We start from the raw sequence: 14,389 nt of genomic DNA, 5'->3' as shown, positions 1-14,389 counted from the left end.
TGCTCGGAGCTTGCGGTATTGCGAACATGTATGGATTTTCCTCTAACACATGACATTCAGGACGAGCTTTGGCAAGTAGATCCATCGACCGGAGCATGTTTGGTGTGAGCAGTATCGGAACCTTCCTCCCACGTTTTCCACGAATTTCTACTCGTTCGAAGTATTTACACAGGTTTTTTTCCAACTCTGACAAAGCCAGCTCAACATCTACATTAGGCGATGCAACATCTCGGAGAACAAAGGAATTGACATACATTTTGGAAACTTCGCCTTCTCGTCTGCGATTAAAAAGGATGATTTCACAAAGAGTTAACTTTGCCAAGTCTGCCCAGGAGTTTTTACTTGGCTCTTCTTCTAGCTTTCTCTGCAGCTCAGCCCGTTGCAGTTCCAGATGCTGGTGCATTATTCGGATGTCTTCAGCAACAGGCAGCAGTAGTGGAGCGTTCCATTTAGTTTCTTGTAAGTTGCGGAGGGCTTGAGACGACACACATTCATGCCATTTACTTTCACACAATTTCTTGAACGCACAGGCATTGTTCTGGAGCTCTGCATTGCCAGTCATCATGGCATCACATTCAATTATACTTGCTATTTTTTTGAGGTTATGACCAGATTTAAGCGCCAATGTTGGTGTCTTGTAGGTGCTTGTCACTTCATCTTGTCCTGCTAAATTTCTGACAGCTGTGACTACGTGCAGAAAATTAGCTGGTACAATAAAATCTATTAGCGTATTTAAGTTGCCATCCTTTTGGCCTTGAAGAACTAGCCTTCCAGTCTCGCGCATCTTTTGTCTAATGTGTTCATGCTGGGTTTTATCGTGGCCATTTTTATTATAAAGATGCTCTCCTAGCTTCAGGATGTACTTTTCTTTACGAATGATATTTGTAACCTCATCGTCCCGCATGTCTTGTAACATATTCCAAAACACTGCATTGACATGGTCTGGAACAGGCTCGGCGTACTTGCATAGCGCTTGAACTCTTGAAGTTCCCCTCTTCAACCCTTTGACTTTCTGATTTAAATAACACCTCTTCATATGTCTCCATAAACTTTTTCTTTTATAATATCCTTCACAGTTGATACAGTGCACAAAATCTCCTGCTTTAGCTGGTTGACCGGGTTGTCTTCGTGGTACAACAGTTCCTTCTCCCCCCTTCATGACTGTATTATTATGGACACGGTTGCCTTTATTTAAAAGCAAGGAGAGCTGCATTTTGCGTTCCTTGGAATGTTTAGGACATGAGAGGGCTTTTTCCACCTCTAGTTCATTTTTATGCATGGACTTTAAATGCCGAGCCATTTTGCTCACAGGTTTTGCACAGTAGAAACAGTAGAACCGCTTATCATAGAGCCTACTACCACTTTGTTTTCTCTCCAGTGTTTTAACACTGACTTTTGATAAGTCAGGACATATTGGATCATCTGGTGCTCGTGTAGCCTGAGGTCTTTTCATCTTTTGCTTATTTTCCTTGTGTTTCCTCTTCTTCTGAACCTTTCTATGTGGTTGTTTCTCATGGGCAGATAAATCATCGTCTTCACCGTCTGTGCTGCTCCTTGTGTGATCTGGGACATACTCGTCTTGGCTGCCTTCAGATGTGGACATGTCACCCTTTCTGGGGTTTGGCTGAAAAAGACAAAACTCAATTATGGTCAAGAATGGATTTGGGCATGCAGTCACTTAATAGGACACGACCTGGATGCAACTAGACCTAGACGTGACCAGGTCTAGACAGGACACGACAAGACCAGACCTGGACTGCTAACAATTTTTGACAATTGCTCACCATGGCTTTGTTACAAACTCTACACTCACCTGTAGTTCTTCATGAAATATTGGATCATCTGGTGCTCGTGTAGCTCGAGGTCTTTTCCTCTGTTGCTTATTTTCCTTGTGTTTCCTCTTCTTCTGAACCTTTCTACGTGGTTGTTTCTGGTGGGCGGATGAATCGACGTCTTCCCCGGCCGTGCTGCTCCTTGTGTGATCTGGGACATACTCGTCTTGGCTGCCTTCAGATGTGGACATGTCACCCTTTCTGGGGTTTGGCTGAAAAAGACAAGACTCATTTATGGTCAAGAATGCATTTGAACATACAATCACTTTGTTTGGTCCAGTTGCATCCAGGTCTGGTCTGGAGTAGCCTGGGAATACTCATGTTGCCTGTGCACTAAAATCATTTCGAACTGCGTGACAGCATAGGCACCATGGCATTGTAGTTTCTTTTTGGATCCAACATGACAGCAGCAGACGCAAAGCCGTCTTTCCATCAAGCTTTAAAGCGTGTTAAATAGTTTAGCTTGAAAGTTTATTTTAAAAGAACAGCGTTCTTCTACATACATCGGGCACAATTGAAACGATTGGCTATGGGATACATGCAGACGCATATGATAGATATTCGCCCTATAGACGGTTATGGACAATCGTAAAACACACCTCTCCTACCAGAACATGTATTTGTGATTCCCAAACTATTGTGATATTAAGTCTGGCGTTAGCCAGGCTAGGTCTGGATGTGACTGGACCTTAAATTAGGATTTTTATACAGTTGCTCATCATGGCTTTGTTACAAACTCTACACTCACCTGTAGTTCTTCAGGAAATATTGGCTCATCTGGTGCTCGTGTAGCTCGAGGTCTTTTCCTCTGTTGCTTATTTTCCTTGTGTTTCCTCTTCTTCTGAATCTTTCCAAGTCGCTGTTTTTGGTGGGCAGATGAAACATTGTCTTCACTGTCTGGGACACATTCATCTTGGCTACCTTCAAATGTTGACAATTCATCCTTTCTTGGATTTGGCTGAAAAAGACAAAACTCAATTATGGTCAAGAATGGATTTGGGCATGCAGTCACTTAATAGGACACGACCTGGATGCAACTAGACCTAGACGTGACCAGGTCTAGACAGGACACGACAAGACCAGACCTGGACTGCTAACAATTTTTGACAATTGCTCACCATGGCTTTGTTACAAACTCTACACTCACCTGTAGTTCTTCATGAAATATTGGATCATCTGGTGCTCGTGTAGCTCGAGGTCTTTTCCTCTGTTGCTTATTTTCCTTGTGTTTCCTCTTCTTCTGAACCTTTCTACGTGGTTGTTTCTGGTGGGCGGATGAATCGACGTCTTCCCCGGCCGTGCTGCTCCTTGTGTGATCTGGGACATACTCGTCTTGGCTGCCTTCAGATGTGGACATGTCACCCTTTCTGGGGTTTGGCTGAAAAAGACAAGACTCATTTATGGTCAAGAATGCATTTGAACATACAATCACTTTGTTTGGTCCAGTTGCATCCAGGTCTGGTCTGGAGTAGCCTGGGAATACTCATGTTGCCTGTGCACTAAAATCATTTCGAACTGCGTGACAGCATAGGCACCATGGCATTGTAGTTTCTTTTTGGATCCAACATGACAGCAGCAGACGCAAAGCCGTCTTTCCATCAAGCTTTAAAGCGTGTTAAATAGTTTAGCTTGAAAGTTTATTTTAAAAGAACAGCGTTCTTCTACATACATCGGGCACAATTGAAACGATTGGCTATGGGATACATGCAGACGCATATGATAGATATTCGCCCTATAGACGGTTACGGATCGTAAACCACACCTCTCCTACCAGAACATGTATTTGTGATTCCCAAACTATTGTGATATTAAGTCTGGCGTTAGCCAGGCTAGGTCTGGATGTGACTGGACCTTAAAGGAATAGGCCACCGTTTTTACATACTAAAATATGTTCTTACCTCACTTTAGACGTGTTAATATATCCCCGTCTGGTCTTTGTCCGTGCGCTCTGTCACGCAAACGGAGCACATACGCAGCCTCTCCCACATGTCACATAGCTCCGAAAAAGCTCACGATAGAAGCTACCAAGCTCTTCCACGTGTTCCCTATTTAAATAAAGTTACGTGAAGTGTTTTCATGCGAAGTATATTTACACAGAAATGTAACATGTCGATTTTATAAGCAAATAAAAAGGGGAACTATATTGTGAGGCGTAATAATACGAGGAGTAAAACGTCCGCGCAGTAACTCCTAAAGGTTATTGATGGAAGTGAGCGGGGGGAAGTCTTTAGGAGTTACTGCGCGGACGCTGTGCTCCTCGTATCATTACGCCTCACAATATAGTCCCCCTTTTTATTTGCTTATAAAATCGACACGTTACATTTCTGTGTAAATATACTTCGCATGAAAACACTTCACGTAACTTTATTTAAATAGGGAACACGTGGAAGAGCTTGGTAGCTTCTATCGTGAGCTTTTTTGGAGCTATGTGACATGTGGGAGAGGCTGCGTATGTGCTCCGTTTGCGTGACAGAGCGCACGGACAAAGACCAGACGGGGATATATTAACACGTCTAAAGTGAGGTAAGAACATATCTTAGTATGTAAAAACTGTGGCCTATTCCTTTAAATTAGGATTTTTATACAGTTGCTCATCATGGCTTTATTACAAACTCTACACTCACCTGTAGTTCTTCAGGAAATATTGGATCTGGTGCTCGTGTAGCTCGAGGTCTTTTCCTTTGTTGCTTATTTTCCTTGTGTTTCCTCTTCTTCTGAACCTTTCTACGTGGTTGTTTCTGGTGGGCAGATGAATCGACGTCTTCACCGTCTGTGCTGCTCTTTGTGTGATCTGGGACATACTCGTCTTGGCTGCCTTCAGATGTGGACATGTCACCCTTTCTGGGGTTTGGCTGAAAAAGGCAAAACTCAATTATGGTCAAGAATGGATTTGGGCATGCAGTCACTTAATAGGACACGACCTGGACGCAACTAGACCTAGACATGACCAGGTCTGGACAGGACAAGACCAGACCTGGACTGCTAACAATTTTTGACAATTGCTCAACATGGCTTTCTTACAAACTCTACACTCACCTGTAGTTCTTCAGGAAATATTACATCTGGTGCTCGTGTAGCTCGAGGTCTTTTCCTCTGTTGCTTATTTTCCTTGTGTTTCTTCTTCTTCTGAATCTTTCCAAGTAGCTGTTTTTGGTGGGCAGATGAAACGTTGTCTTCACAGTCTGGGACACATTCATCTTGGCTACCTTCAAATGTTGCCAATTCATCCTTTCTTGGATTTGGCTGAAAAAGACAAAAAAATTAATTAATTATAGTCAAGAATGGATTTGGGCATGCAGTCACTTAGGCTACGTTCAGACTGCAAGGCTTAAAGGGATATTTCAGGATTTTTGACATAGGGCCTCATTTCCTCGTTATCCAGAGTGTTGCTGATTTCTAGAGATATTTTTTTTGTAATTCATGCAGTTCTTATTTTTGAAGAGTTTCGTGGTGCTAGGGTAATGCACGGCAAGCTCATTTCTACGATATCAGCTACCCTGCATTAAACACAGTGTGACCCGCTCCACAGAGCACCTGAGGCAAATCACTTATAACACCAGACTAACCATATAACTGACCTGCATCACATGAATGATCGCATTTTGAGGGACTATTTTCTAGCAGATCACTCCGCCGCCGCGTAGCTTATACAACCACGAAGCTGATGCTGCTCAAATATAAGGTCTTTTAAATGCAAAATGGTTAAAATGATTCTTTGGACACAGGCATTTATATAGACTGTTTTTAATGCAGGCTAGCTGACATCGTAGAAATGCGCTAACCTTGCACTAGCCTAGCGCCACGAAACTCTTCAAATATAAGAACTGCATGAATTACAAATAAAAAATATCTCCAGAAATCAGCAACACTCTGGATAACGAGGAAATGAGGCCTTATGTCAAAAAACCCTGAAATATCCCTTTAATGCCGGATCTCGCGTCTGAACGCAATGTGGCTTGAATGTGTCACACATGCGCAGTAGAGGGGAAAGTGCAGCACTATTTCAGGAAGTAAACAGGACACACAACCACAGATCTGGAATCCGGAGCCGATAAATTAATAACCTGATAATTTTAAGACGGAGGAGAGAGACCGTTTGATAGGTGGACTTTTACAGACCAGAGGCATGAAGAACAATGTGCCACTCTGGAGTTCAGCGGCGGAGAATCACTCACAACAACTTAATTCATAACAAGTGCATGTTCCTTGCTAAAGCTTTTCCATGACTCGAGTGGCTGCGCTAAACCTCAGCAAAATAAAACAATGCAGTCAAACTTATTTGATATATTGCTGTAGAAAAATCTTTATAAAGATAGCAGATTAACTATGCACTGGGCCTACATTTTTTCCCCATTTACCTGCAGTGTCTCGCCTTAAACAATAATTGTATGCACAGATTTACAACTTGAGGTAAGTGATGTAAATTCAAAGTTCTTACGCTCTCATTGTGTGTTTCGTTTGTGAGCCACTCTTCTTGTCGAGTCGCACAGGCATCTTGTTGATTTCTTAATGTCTGCAGACAACAAAAATATCTTACTTGTGACTACAAAACAAAGAAGTACAGTGGATAATAATAATGAAAAAAAAATCTTACCTCGGGTTTCTCATGTCCCTCTTTATCCTCACCATTCGACTCATTCATTGTAGCTGAAAACATAAAGTTGAGTTACTTTACTATGGTAGCTGTGGATCAGTACAGAACAACCTTTGCTTCAGCTTTGGCCTTGACATTGACTAGCACATCCTGAGATCTCAGACACAGGCATTTATCCCATTGTAAGATGAGTTATTTATGTTTAATGCCTCAGTAAAAATGTTTTGCCATACTACTGTGGCAGCCTCAGCTCCACTTCCCACAGCACATGGTGCTACAGCAGCTTCTTACCACGATGCTAAACATGTTCAATGTTATGGTTATTCTCAAAGCTAAGACTTGGTCAGACAGCGAAGTTATGGACGACCAACTGCAAAAAAAATGTCCACCAGTATTGTGGAGCTCAAGATTAAAGTCTATTTTACCCCAATGTTTAATGGTATAATGTATTCCTTGTTGAAGAAAAGTGAGGCCACGTGAGTCTGGTTTTGCTAATGTACGATTAGCATGATAGCTAACCACCATGCAGCTAGCTAATCAATCTAATATCCACTAAACCTTTTAACAATATTATCTAAAAAAAAAAAAAAGAAGCCTCATATACCTTCCTACAAGCATGCGGTTGAGCAAAAAATAAGTCTGTCTCTTTATGTATTGCGGTAGAAATTAACAGAAAAACTAGCACATTGCCACGGTACTTAGCACTGTTATGAAACGTTTTTGAGCACACATCTTAGAACATGAACATTGCAAACTAATTTGTCATGTCTAACATAGTTAACTCTCAAAAAGACTTACCAGTTTGTTGAGTGTAGGTCTCTACGTGACATCTGTCCGCGGTGAACGCAGGTGCACATTGATTAGTGAGATCGCACAGCCCGGTAGTGGCACCACTAGCTCCTCCCCCACTATACAAAATGGATTTTGCAAACCAAAACAAACCAATGCTAATTTTACAGAGAATATCAAAAGACAAAGGTTAAATAAAATAGGCGAAGGAGGAATGGCATTTTCACATATGCCTACAGTGAAAATTGTGCCTGTGTCCACAAGCTACTTAAAGCCTTAATATCCAATTTATTTTTAGCATTGATTTCAAAAGAAAAATTAAATATTAAGCGTTTTAAAGCATGATGTCTGCTAATCAGCTATGCTCTAACTTTTGGACACAGAATAAAAAATATTCAATTGAAGATTTGTCAAAAACTTTATAAACTGAAAGGTTTTGAATACAATGGTCGGTAGTAAGCACATAGCTGATACCTGTGTATCACGATGTAGTCAAGCCACCATTTTGTATAACGAGGCAGTTTAGAGATGAACATTATGAGTACCTGTTAACCCAGGTTTGTGTGTCACGATGTAGTCAAGCCACCATTTTGTATAATGAGACAGTTTAGAGATGGACATTATGAGGACCCATTAATCCTGGTTTGTGTATCACGATGTAGTCAAGCCACCATTTTGTATAATGAGACAGTTTAGAGATGGACATTATGAGGACCTGTTAACCCAGGTTTGTGTATCACGATGTAGTCAAGCCACCATTTTGTATAATGAGAAAGTTTAGAGATGGACATTATGAGGACCTGTTAATCCTGGTGTGTGTATCATGATGTAGTCAAGCCACCATTTTGTATAATGAGACAGTTTAGAGATGGACATTATGAGGACCTGTTAATCCTGGTTTGTGTATCACGATGTAGTCAAGCCACCATTTTGTATAATGAGACAGTTTAGAGATGGACATTATGAGGACCTGTTAATCCTGGTTTGTGTATCACGATGTAGTCAAGCCACCATTTTGTATAATGAGACAGTTTAGAGATGGACATTATGAGGACCTGTTAATCCCAGTTTGTGTCATGATGGAGCATCACCACCAGTCTGTTGTTATTGTTGATAGGGATGCACCGATACTACTTTTTTCTAAAACTGTTATGAGTACTTTGACTTGAGTAGCCTACTTGCCAACACCGAATACCAAAACGAGTACCATGCATTTTTCTCAAACATTCTTGTGTATAGATGGTTTATAGACTATATCATAGCAGACTAGTTAGTAGTTACCTTATTAGTATTTACCTGAGAAACGTAGATTTAGTTATATGAGAATCTTACATATGCTATTTTATTCTTTTTTTTTTAATTGAATATAATTTTCATTATTATTAATCATTTTTTCCAAGGCTTAATTTGTCATTTGTTTCTTAGGTCCTGGATACCTGATACTATCGGTGCATTACTAGATGTTTGTTTTCTAGTTCGTTTAAATGGACCTCTCAGTCTTAATTGTTCTTTAAACGTCACTATTGTAAACAAAACAACAATATTAACAGCTTTAATATAGCTCCTTTTTCACAAATTGTCCCGACCGGCTCAATGAGGAAAGCAACCAGAAGGGCGGTTAAATACCAATTTTATTACAAAGTTTTACTACAAAAATGGCAATGGTGGCTGGAGACCAGGCTGGGACTGAGCTGAGCCACCAGGCCAGATGCAGCCAATCTTAGGGGACAGCTGAGAAGCCACACCCAGTAGCCATGGGGGAGGGTGGAGCACCTGCATACAAAGAGGTGAGAGGGAGGAGCAGAAGCAGGACACAAGTCCCTCCCCAACACTCAGACAAGCCAATTTATAATTTATTCTATTTGTCAGTCAATCAACTGTTTTTGAAGAGAACCATTCATACAAAATAACTCAAAGTGCTTTACAAATATTCACACAATGGTTAATGACATAGATTTAATGACTGATTTAGACTTGATTCAAAGCAGCCAGCGCTGTTAATAAACGCCCTTGTAGTGAAGATAAAAAGATAGAGGCCGCTATGAAAGTTCATGGGAGGCAAATGATGTGGTGCACATTCAAGATGGTTTCACGTTGGATGTTGGATATTCACTTCCAACACTTAGGTTGGCTACTGCTCTCGAGACACCTACAGCATGTTCCACACAGCCCACAGCTCTAGACTGGTGAAATCCTGTTCATGTGAAGCCTACATTAAATCACATTTATGGCACTTTTCTACCTTCATCTGGTAAAAATCGTGGAGGCAAACAATAACAGTGATCGCTCCTAGGACAGGCTATAGATAGACTCAGGGCAGATAAAAGTCCCTCTGCAGATAAGGCTGAAGACAATTTATTTAATTTTTTATGATTTTCTTTGTGTTGTCTGTGTTAACATATCATGTTAACGTTACGCTTATATTGAATTAAGTTGAAATAATAATCATTAAACGATAATGGTGGTGACTGTGGCACAGTTGGTAGAGCGGGTCGTCTCATGATAGGAAGGTCGGGGGTTCAAATTTGCGTACTGATCTTGTGTCCTTGGGCCAGACACTTCACCCTCCATGCCTCAAGTGTCTGCGTACACTGTTGTATGAATGAGAGAGTGAATGGTTCCTTTATTGTAAAGTGCTTTGACTGCCTATGTAGGTGGAAAAGTGCAATATAAGTTGAGACCATTTACCAATAAAATATATCCATTTTAGTTTTAGCAATGGTAGCTAGTAACTTAAGAAAACCAGTTACTGTATTTCTCATATCCTGCTTATTTGCTTTTTTTTAATTGTATGTTACATTAAGAAAACAACTAATATTTTCATGTATTTATAATGTAAAAGGTTACAAAGGTTGAAGTTGTAATAAGTGCAGTAAAACACAGCAAACACGTGGTGGTGTTGTTTTGTGGGGACTTGGTGATACACACTACCAGAACATGGTGTCATATGAGGACTGATGCAGTACCAACAGCCACCTTGTGGGGGCGCTGTTTTGTGGGGACCTGTGATACACAGAACCAGAACATGGTGTCATATGAGGACTGCAGTACCTCAGTGTGTCCACTAGGGTCGCATACACTCACACTAATTCAGGTTTTGGACATTCTGGGGACTTCTCAGGAAAAGTACATGGGGCCCATCTTGAGGCCATTTCTAGCCGTTTAAAAGCATTGTGCCTCTGGGGACCTCGAATGAGGTCCTCATAAGGTTTTAGGTCCCCACATGGCTGATGTGTATACAGGTGGACGTCCCCACATGTGATGCTTTACAAGAACACACACACACACACACACACACACACACACACACACACACACACACACACGCACACCCGCAGACAGACGACCAGAACATGCACTATTTCCCTGTTGTAAAGTGTAATAACAGCTGTCCTCGGGCCAGTTACAGCTATCGTAAAGAGCCGACAACTCCCCAAACTCATTTAGCCCGTACACTCACACACAAGCACACACCACGCCAAGGTACCCACAGTCCTGGTGGGAGGGGCTCTCCGTCGCACGCCCTTTTTGCCTTTTTCTCACTCGCTCTCTCATCCAGCCAGCCTCAAGTCATGTTTGACCACATTTTACAAGGTGACAAGTTACTCACATACTGTTGTGCGCGGCGGTGTGCGCACAGCCAGTTGTGCGAGGGAGAAAGTGTTCACATTCTCATGGGCTGCTTCAAGACTGCTGCGTTTTAAAAGTGCTGTAGGTTTGGTTAGAATTCATCCAGCCTACACCAAATGGAACGATCGAGAAGTTAGCTCGCTCAATACATTTTAGCTGAACATGTCACTTTTGACAACCGACAAAGGGATAGGACTCAGTTTATAATCTTACTTTCTTATTACTTTTTGGCGGGGAAAAATGAATTGTCTAACTGTAGTTCCCAACTTTTTTGTCTTGCGGACGCCTTGGAATGTCAATGGTTGTCCGTGTACCTCCTACCTCAAGAGTTACCACTTAGTTGGGAAACATTGGTCTGCAACAGTGGTTCCCAAAGTGGGGGTTGCGGGACACTGAAGTGGAGGTCGCAAGATGATTTTGACACCATATTTTTTACATTGACATTGAATCTGCTGTATTTTTTTTTTTTTTTTCATTTCAACACAGTGAAATGAAGCCAAATATCAAAATTCAGTCTCCAGACTAACCTCATTAAACCAGATTGTAAATGCTTTGCACCTCAAAATGCTAAATGCTTATTACATTTTACAGAATGTTGTTGGTTGAGTGATTTTGGGGGTTACGGCCTGAAAGCTAGGGAACCCCTGGTCTACAAGATCATATCCATATTGTTGTTTTGAACATTGCCAGAATTATAATATCGAGTACAGCATCAGTAACAAGGAACCAACAAACAAGTTGCAAACACGCCTACAATGAAATGAAGTGAAATTATGACCCAGAAATTCAAGGCAGCCACATGACCTCGAACGCACCTTTCTTGTACAAAGTCAAATATGGTTTTTGCTCATCGACCCTTGTAATTCTCTCAAAGTCTTCCCAATCCTATAACAACATCCATTACACCTGGTAATAACTGTCTTCTAGCCGGCCATGTTTATCTGATACGTAAGCTCCGTCTCCAGGACTTTAAACACCACAGTTCTGAAGAATCCACCTTCCCGTCGAGCAAAAGTAAATAACTCCTCATGTTGTTTACGCCTCGACTCCGATCTGTGACACATCCATGCACTTTATTTATGCCTGTTATCGTTTGCTATACAGCCCCCCTCAGACTAATAGCTGCGTGTAATGTATGTTTAGCTTGTCTCTGCTATTCCCACCGGTACGGGATCTGTCTTTGTTTTTTACGTCTCCATGGCATCAACTCGCTGCTCCTTTTATTCTTTTTTTCCTCTCCCCCCTTTGCCAAAAGTAAATTTCTTCCAGGACGCTAAATGCTATCGTTAGGCGTCCTTTTGTAGTGCAGACAGAACTGTGTCACGGATAAAAAGCGCTTCTTTGACATAATTTTTTTATTGGATTTTTCTTTTTTTTTTTTTAAGTCCCAGTTACATTTCCCTATTGTTATTTTAGGACTCTCCTCTCTTGCTTTGATGTTTTGATGTATTTTTATGCCAAGCTTCTCTCTTTTTTTTCCTGCGCGTCTATTTCTTTCTATCAGCCCCAACGGGATAACTGCTGTTTCAGGTTGTTCTTTGTGCGTTGTCCCGGGCTGGTGGGGAGAGCGGTATTTTGTCCGACAACAGAAAGTGCTTCAGCGGCACAAAAAAAAAAAAAGGGACTAGACTAAATCCCCATCTGACAGTCCATGAACCGGGGCTCTCGACCATGGGACGCCGGACAATTGGAGGAGTCATGGGGCGGTGCGGCGTGTCACCGGCCCGTGTGCTGACGCGCTAAGCTACGCCGGCTGCACATTTAACCTGCTTATAGGAGCTGCGGGGCGGGCAGGGATTTTTGACGGGCCTCAAAATACCTTCACATGAGTAGGTCGTCAGGGGGCTGTGCGGATAGATGTGGTTGATTTGAATTAGATTCCTGTATTTGTGAACTGCAGACCTTGCAAGCTGTCACTAATCAACTGTGTTTGTTGAAATAATGATGGGCTCGTCTAATTTTATTAGGATTTAATTGCTATCTGAAGTTTACGCGGCTAATTCTGGTTTTACGCGTGATTAAAAACACCCAAAATCGTCTTGACAGCGCTCGCTTTCAGGTGTCCTTTGGAAGTTTTTCAGGTCCCAAAAAAGGCGAACCCTTGATTTAGGCTAGTTAATAAAATAGTTTTGGATCAAATTGTACAAAGAGTGAGTTGAGAACACATTGGTGGCGAACGCTCAAGAAAACAAGGCGCTGTGTAGTGGAAATAGATCTTTGGAAGAGTCTTTAGACTTAAAAGGGACAATGGAACCCAACCGTGAGACTTTTGGCATGGAGAGGGCAAGCGTTTTGTGGTTTTGAGAAAAAAAAATCTTTTACACATTTCTGATTTTTAGTAACGGATCAAGCCACAAAAATGTGACCAAAACATGTTAAAAATGACAAAAACATGACAGTCATAACAAGGAAGACGCTTAGATGAGTTTTGTAGGCCTTAGCTTTACCATAGACATATTATATTAAGACTGTCATTACTCACTCCTCCCCGTTTACCACAATGACCACGTTCGAGGGGGAAATCATGGCGGATTTACAGACTCCTCCTCCCCAGCTCTGACGAAGCTTGTTCCTAAAAAGGGCATCAGGGCGGGATCTTCACTGTAGACTCGGCCCTTACGTGACGTGTAGCTCTTTAATTGTAACTAACCCAACGTTATCACAGGAGGAATATCTGGCTGTAAAAAGTTTAAGAAAATCAGAAACCAGGCATTAAAGTTGTTTTTAACGTGTCTTAAGTGCAATGCTTTCCAATGCGGACCAAGCGGCTATATGGAGGTACTGCAGCAATGGCGGACCAATGGTGGCCTTAAGTGTCGTCGTCACAAAGAGCAGCCAGCGGCCACTGGGCGTTACACTGGCCTATAGGCTACAAGCTCCAGTCGAGAAGCTTTTAGATTTGGGTAATGCCAAACTGGAGAAGATGGGCTGGGTTAAGGCGAGGGTTAAGAGGGTAAATGTTATATGAATATATGCTGTATGTATAGTTAGCAAATAAGTTTCAGTAGACCAATTTCCTGTTAATCTTTGCAAGGATTCACTTATGACTTAAAACCAAAAAGTCCAAATCCGATAATTCTCGTTTCTTTTCCTGCATATTAACAAACTGCTAACTGCCTCTGAGTAGTTTGGCTTCAGATTCGTCGCTCCGGGCTGGGATTTTCTCCTCAGCCCTCGCTCAGGTTTCCTCATGCGTCTCGCTTTACCACCTCATCTATTGTTTTTTTTTCCCTCCCCCCTGCACCCCCCGCTCCTCCCCCTTTCATTTGGCCTCACCTTCCGCGCGCTCGCCCGTTGGAGTGCCGTGCGCGCACATCACCGCGGGGGTTGCCGCTCTGTGTGTGTGTTTGCTCTGCTCCTTATCACAGCCGCACCAGACCTGTTCCCGCCGTCCAAAACCTCCCGATTGGCTCCGAGACAAAACGGCCGCCTGCCCGGCTCTCCCGATTGGTCCGTTCAAATCCAGCGCAATGTCGGAAAACCGGCATCTCGCTCCCTTGGTAATTTATCCCTTTGGCTATCAGGGGAGGTGATGAATGACCGC

General features: G+C 42.2%; 1 protein-coding gene across 13 annotated transcripts in view; it reads left to right on the top strand.

Moving 5' to 3' along the window:
• ptprk (protein tyrosine phosphatase receptor type K) overlaps positions 1 to 14,389 on the top strand; it is a 132,525-nt gene that overhangs the window by 34,954 nt on the left and 83,182 nt on the right. The window lies entirely within an intron of this gene.

The sequence above is a fragment of the Gobius niger genome (genome assembly GCF_951799975.1).
Source record: "Gobius niger genome assembly, chromosome: 15".
Lineage (NCBI taxonomy): Eukaryota > Metazoa > Chordata > Actinopteri > Gobiiformes > Gobiidae > Gobius > Gobius niger.
Note: the sequence above shows the minus strand (reverse complement) of the source record. Positions and strands in the feature narration are given on the sequence as shown.